The sequence below is a fragment of the Ostrinia furnacalis genome, unplaced genomic scaffold, assembly GCF_004193835.3.
Source record: "Ostrinia furnacalis isolate ACB-3 unplaced genomic scaffold, ASM419383v2 OfSCF7311, whole genome shotgun sequence".
In the NCBI taxonomy this organism is placed as follows: domain Eukaryota; kingdom Metazoa; phylum Arthropoda; class Insecta; order Lepidoptera; family Crambidae; genus Ostrinia; species Ostrinia furnacalis.
In genome coordinates this window covers 191244-199054 of record NW_021137550.1, presented here as the reverse complement: position 1 = coordinate 199054, position 7811 = coordinate 191244, and the positions used below count along the sequence as shown (strand labels likewise).

General features: G+C 37.6%; 1 pseudogene; it reads right to left on the bottom strand.

Annotated features, from left to right (window-relative positions):
• Window positions 1–603: 603 nt before the first annotated feature.
• LOC114363839 (retinol dehydrogenase 13 pseudogene) lies at window positions 604–2539 on the bottom strand (annotated as a pseudogene).
• Window positions 2540–7811: the final 5272 nt, after the last annotated feature.

Sequence of the window (7811 nt, the reverse complement as noted above, 5' to 3'; positions counted from 1 at the left end):
GATTACCAGTGAGACCACAGTGATCGAATATACTCGTACATCTCGGATAGATTAGAACCGCACTGGCTCGCGGCCACGAATTGAGCGCCAGTGTTATTTAAAAGCAAACCCAGTTCAATTCAATTTAATATACTTTGTAATATTATAAAGCTGAAGAGTTTGTTTGCATGACGCGCTATTCTCAGGAACTACTGGTCCGATTTGAAAAAATCTTGAGGTGTTAGATAGCTCATCTAGATATCATCAAGCTATGACAAGTAGCTATTATAGCTACGATGTCGCGGGCAGAAGCTGGTAATCGTATATGGCTCTATCATAAAAAATATAATTACCTATGTAAATCAAAATAATCAAATTCAAACGTATACGCGAATCTCCTCGAAAAAGGTAGGTATATCAATAATTAGAAAATTAACCATCGCAAGTTAGAGAGAGATTTATCGAAGTAGATCGCTAGTCTTCTTCAAATTTAATTAAATCAGTCCATTAATTACGAAGCAGTTAAACTTTTGACACCTAACCTTATCTTAATTAAGTATATCTCAGGCAGTTGAAATGAAAATACATGTTTAAATATAAAATCTCATGTCTTTTACTTCAACATCTAAGTACTACAGCTATTAATTGACCATAACGTCGAAAATATTACAATTTAATTGTAACAGTTTTCGCTCACCTTCATCTTGTAACAAAAATACAGATATAAATAAACCAACAAAGCAGTCCCTCTTAAAATGCAAAATTTAGTATAAAACTGCATACATTTTGCATGACATCGAGTTTTCTTCGTACATATTAATTATTTATTCATATTCACATTGTACAAAGTACAGTTTATTGCAAGCAAGCATAAAACCAAATGTTATTTACGCTTTGCTAGTTGACATTATTTATTTTGTTAAATCTACGATTAGTTCACTGCTGCCTTTATTAGTGTGCACACACATTACATCATTGTATCAAGTCGAAACAGTAAATCAAGTATTTCAAGTCTTCGAGTGTTGTTATTATCAAGATCACCCAAGATACATCAATTTAATGTATGGACCAGTCAAGGGCTCATACACACATTATCATTTTTCGCGCGTGACATTCTTTGCAAAACATAAACATGACCTTAATAACGTACTAAAACAACCTTGATATTTACAAACATTTGGTAGTTTCACTACTTCAACAATAATTATAACATAACTTGAGCCCTGAACAGCATTTAACTATAACAAAATAATAAATAAACCACCTAAAATTATTATTTACTATTATTGTTCAATGAGAATTTTACTAGTCTTTCAGATTCAGCCCATAGTCTCTTGGCTTCTTTGGAATCTAGCGATAGCTTAGATGGTTTGGCCACCCGACAGTCACTGAAGTATTTTCCACTAACTTCACGGACTTCAGGGGAAACTGCCAAATATATTGAGGTCTGAGCTGCCTCCCAAGGAGTTTTATACATACATCCAATACTTTTCTCAACTAGATTGCGAATAATGTCACTAGGAATGTTCCTAAATATATTAGTGGCTGCCACACCAGGGTGTAAAGCATTCACAGTCACACCAGTGTCTTTCAATCTCTCGCTAAGTTCTAAAGTCATCAAGTTAAGAAACAGTTTGCTGTTAGCGTACACCAGATAATCACTCCAATATTTCTCCATGTTCAAATTTTCAAAGTCCAATTCACCGTACTTGTGTATCAGTGATGACACATTGATAATGCGGCTCGGCGCTGAAGATCTGAGCAGAGGCAGCAATAGACACGTGAGTAGGAACGGTGCAAAGTAATTGACTTGCATTCCTATATGAATGCCGTCCTCCGTCTTGAAGTTCCCAAGGCCGCCGGCCCCCGCATTGTTGATTAGCACGTCGAGTCGTCTCTCTGTTTTAATGATGTGCTCACAGAATTCCTTGACTGATCGCAGCGACGCTAAATTTAGCTGTTTGAAATGCACATCCGTGTTGCCGGTGTCCCGCACTATCTCCTGCACGGCTTCCGTCGCCCTGCGCACGCTGCGACAGGCCAGTATCACTCGCGCGCCGCGGTTCGCCAAATCTTTCGCTGTCTCCAACCCGATCCCGCAGTTCCCGCCCGTCACTATCACCACTTTCCCGACCATGTGCGCACTCGACCTGCATACCCCGCATGTCAACTTCTGATAAATCTTTATCACAACAACGAGCAGTCCAGTGACCGCCACCAGTATACTCCATAAAAACATGGTTCCGCGTTATTATTACAGCGTCGGCTAAGCGAGCACACGCGGAATGATTACAATTTAATATTTCCAATGTATAATGAGTAAAACAGAAAGATCACACGTCTGGATAGTGTTGATAAGCCACGGATTGCACTTGGTCTATCAGTTGAGAGCCGCGTGTTATCGCCGAGATAAGTATTGTTCGATGTTTACATTTTTTGGTCGCGTAAAGTTACGTTCGCCTAGCTCTAGTCCGGCGAGACACTACTTGTTGGCAGCATGCGCACGCGTCGCGTCGCTCGGTTGACGGCGTTGCGTAACGCGTGGACCATTGAATACCGTTCTAAACCGAAGCAACCTTGAATTAAAATAAAAAAAATAGGAACAGTTACGTCTACTTCGCGTTTTGATCTAGCGTCAATTTATAATTTCCTGTGGCGTATTTTACACTTCAGCATTTATCGATTTTCTGTATAGCTACTATCATATTACCTTCATTAGCTACTATCATAATTAATTTTTGCGGAGTCATTCCCAACGATTAGATTAGGAATACAATCTTTTGAGGCTCACTTATCCATATCAATACACAGAAAGTAGGATACCTTTGCATGTCCGTGTGTGTCCGATTACCCGTTCCAGTCTATAAACAACACACGCACACTACTTGTGAAACTAGAAAGTCATTGGAATGATTTCTAATTAATTGAACTGCAGTTTAATTAATACTGCGCATCACGTGCAATTAAAAAGTCACCTCGTTGTAATTAAAACATTTTATTTATTTGTGAAACATTTGAATTTTACTATCGAAAACAAAAACAATGTCGTTAAATTACATCATATTTAATGATGTAATAAGTATTACAAGTAAATTAAAAGTAAGCTAATTCACACCTTCTTACGTACGTACAAAAGATACCTAATTAGTTGCTCTACATAGAGTTCAATTATTTATTCGTAGTTTTAAAATTTTAGTAAAGGTAGCATTAATGTCGACTTTAATTTAAACTCTCAATTTAATGGGTATATTATTTACAAGGAAAACCCTACGAGTGAAATAACAGAGCAGTTTGTTAGTAGAGTAGTTCTTATACCAATTAGCAACGCTAAAATGGCCACCGCAAGTAATTTGTAGTAGGATTGCCCATTAAATCATTTATGTAACGATGTCATTTAAACCCTACAGTTGCCTTGAAATTACATAGATTATCAGATAAATGGAAAGCATTAAAATAAAGTGTTGTATCTAACATCAGCGTGACAACACATAATATAAAACTGATGCATCACCCATTACATTAATTAATGCCACAGTAATCTTGATCCTCTTATCTAATTCCAAGTTTCAAGGTTCCTGGTTCCAACTCAAACGCTGGACTCGGATCAACTTCCCGAGTTTGATAGTGACTTTTTTCCAGGAAATGAAAGCCTAACGTTTGTTTTATTCATTATTTTTTCTCAGGTACAATTTTAAATGCTTAGTTTACTGTGCTTATCATAAACAAAACTTATTTTTTTACATATTTTTAATTTTTTTGATTGATTATGATTCACTACTAACATTATCTTTAGTTGTGTTAAGCTGTTATAAAATTGCAGCTCTCCATTTCCCGTTAATTTTATTAATGGTTTCTAATATTATAAAGGGCCTCAGAGTGTTATCAATCAAATTGTAAGACTATTTATAGGACACCGTTATTAAACGTCCGCAAACGTCTACATTTCACGGGCAACCTAGAATATCTTAATAAAGTCGGTTTAAATTCAAGTTAATCACTCAGTAATTCCTTTATTGCTTTCAGACACAATTACCTTCAAAATTATAGATTTAGGTTTCGCTTTTAAAAAAAAAAATCATTCTGCAGATTTTTATTGCAGGTGTTATAGAATACCTACTTAGACAGTTAGTAATTTATTAGCTGGAATTATAAAATCGTCTTTAGAAGCATTTACGGCTTATCTTGTTAGTATCTTACACAGCTGTTGCTATAATCAGGTATCTAACAAAATTCAATTGATAAGACAATGTTAGTGATAAGATAGTACTATAATCAGAGGAGATTAAATGAAGGCTTTTAATAGGGTTCCGTAGTAAAACAACGAAGAGCTCTTATTTATAGTTTCGCCAAGTCCGTCCATCTACAGCGGTTTAACTCAGCTTAATCACGCCAACAAAGCTGTGAAAAAACGTTGGATATCTTTACGTAAAGCAGACATGATTTTTTTGTATCATAGTTCTTATTTGGTCTTTCAAAAATATTTGGGGCATGTTATAATAATACCCTATAACATTTTTATATTAATCTTTAGGATAATTTTTAACGATTCGTTCCCGTTCGCAATACAAACGCATTAAAGGGAATATTTTCGCTTACACGACACGGGTCGTTGCGTCATTTATACCTCCCCAATAACTTTCCCTGTCATTAAACACAGTAAAACCTGCTCTACCATACGTGTTGCTTTTCCCAGTCAAATCGAGGCAGTGAAATTGTAACTTTGTTTAAAATTAAGGTGGTCTTTAATAACACCGTCCGCCATGCTCTCGCCGTAATGAGATCGTTTGATGTGATCTGACGCGACAAATTGCTTGGCAATACAAGGCGGGCCATGCCGCCGCCTTGGACTACGGATCTCAATGTGTTGAAAACACTCCAGCCCCCCTGTAAATGCTTTAGTAAAGTTATCTGTTAATCCCCATATGAGTCCAGTCTAGACGAACGACAAGCTGCTTCTAGCTGTGGTACTAGCAATTTACATGATGTTTAACGCAACAAATTGCTTGGCAATACAAGGCGGGCCATGCCGCCGCCTTGGACTGTGGTTCTCAATGTGTTGGAAATACTCCAGGAGGGGGGTCCAGTCTAGGCGAATGATCTACTCTCTAACAGTACCTAGGATTTAACTTCACTGGTTGGGTTTTTATTGACGATCAATCTGTAGATCCTGGCTACATAGGAGTTGCAACGGTGGGAACGAGAGGTGGGAATACTCCCGTTAACAGTATCTAGGAAGGGATACGATGTCAGATGCGACAAATTGCTTGGCAATACAAGGCGGGCCATGCCGCCGCCTTTGACTGTGGTTCTCAATGTATTGAAAACACAGCCCCCGTGGAAAAAGTTTAGTTAAGACATCTGTTAATCCCTCCCTATATGAGTCCAGTCTAGACGAAGGACAAACTCCTAGTAGTACTAGCTGTGGTACTAGCAATATGCATGGTGTTTAACGCGGAAAATTGCTTGGCAGTAGAAGGCGGGCCATGCCGCCGCCTTGGACTGTGGTTCTCAATGTGTTGAAAACACTCCAGCCCCCTTGGAAAAGCTTTAGTAGAGACATCTTTTAATCCCCATATGAGTCCAGTCTAGACGAACGACAAGCTCCTTCTGGTAGTATATTTGTGGTACTAGCAATATACATACATGGTGTTACACTAAGACTCTCAACCTCAATTTCGTAGCTTTAAAACACTCCAGGGGGTAAAGACAGCTGCAAATCCCAAAATGATAGGCCACTATGCCTGTCATGATAAATTGCGCCGCGCGGAGAAGGCGCCCCCGCGTCTCCAACTTGATGACCACGACGCATCCAGGCACCTCCCACGACCTTCACCAGATCGTCGGTCCACCTAGCGGTAGGCCTGCCCACGCTACGTCTTCATTTCATTCATGTCTAGGGTCTAAATAATCTAGATGGACAAGATTCAGAGAAGACAGTGGGCGATCCTGAAAACATTGGGAACCTCTGTCTTAAATGACGGCGATACGTCTGAAGGGAACTGGGTTAATACAGTTTCAACCTCAAAGGAGATTCGACGCACTCGTAATTGCTTATTACGTCATTTTTGGGAGTCCCGTCCTTTCCTTGGAAATTAGCTCAGCACTGCTTGCAGTCTATCGTGAACCCAAGTAGGTATCATATGATGAAGGTTAGAGTTAATCGTAGGTACGAGTAACATACCTACATGAAACCTACGTGAAATTCTACCTACTTTGTTGATAAAGAACCCGTTTAGTTGAAAGTAATTACATTTGTATTATTTCCTCTAGTTTATGACGCTGTTACGATGTACTTATTTCAATAACAACGGCAATAACATAGATTTTATATTTTTAAGCATTAACCTAGCAAACTGCTTACTAATTAAAAAATATAATAGCAGTTAATGGTTAAGTACAAAATTAACTCGAAATATAATATTAATATTCAAACAGATGTACATGTTACACGTCAAAACCAAAAATAATTTGAGTAGTTAAACTTTTATACACCAACATAATACCAACGGCATCAAAATTAGTGTAATAAATACATAAGTAAGTGTTGTAGGTAGGAATACATATTATAATTACAAGGATACACCCCAATAGCAGCAACAACAACATTATACTTATCATTTGTCAAAATTTGACTGACACTTCCATAGCGGAACCATGGAAAATCATTAACTGTAGTGATGCTGACACTATGAAAGTGATACCATTATCATTGAAGATTCTACGTAAAATATAAGTAAAGTAAGGGCCGATGTTTTCTTCCTTAAATAGCTGTATGTGGGTGTGGTACCGGCTGGTTTTGCTGTAAACCTTTATAACAATTTCATGCTGGCTCTACCTACACTACTCACTTAACTACCTATTTGGTCTGAAATGCATATTTTATGTTTTAATTTAACAGTTTTCCCGTGGATTCTGAACTAAATATTATGATCACTCGTCTATATACTTATATAAAAATGAAACCCGTTTTCCGTTGTCACGACGTAACATGAAAACGGGTTGACCGATTTGGCTGATTTTTTTTTTGTAGTTTTCTAATACACTGTACAAGGTTTTTACGGAATAAAATATAAAGAAAATCTCTACGCTAAGGCGGTACGAAGTTCGCCGGGTCAGCTAGTTATAAATAAAATGCTCGTTAACACCACTTCGATGCTTTCCGCCTGGCAGTGCTGCGACAGCAAATGTGATGGTTCGCGCTTTGATAAATTTTGCTAGTCCATTTCATGAGGACAGTGACGATGGAAACCATGATGATACTCAATGGGCGCACAGACTACCATCTATTTGGCCGTGTCACCCGAAGTGAAGAATGTTAGCGGGAAATACTTCTTCGACTGCCGCGAAAAGCCTACGACAGAAACAGCTCGAAACTCTGAAACAGGTCGGAAATTGTGGGAGTTCTCGGAAAAACTAGTGCATATTCACTAACTATGGTTAGTTAATATTATGTACCTATTTGTCAGAGAACTTCAATTCTATCCCTGGTTGAATTCTGGTTTCAATTGTTATTTTTATTATAAGGGGTTTTGAGTTACTTAGAATTTAAATGTCCTGTTTATGTATCTTACCTAAGTTTCTGTATGTTTTTACCATCGGCACTGTTACCTAAGCAGTAATTTATTCATTTATTTTTGTAATCCGAAGATAGCGTTGTGTTGTGGGCTACATTACTATTAATTTGTCATGTATGTTTCTAATACAACATACCTACTATATATGCTGTTTTGTAGTCGTTTTAATTATTATTAATTTCTCAAGCTAAATTATTTTATCTATAGATTTTATCAATCTTCCTTGTGTATGTTCCGTAACACAGAATCACGCTTGAC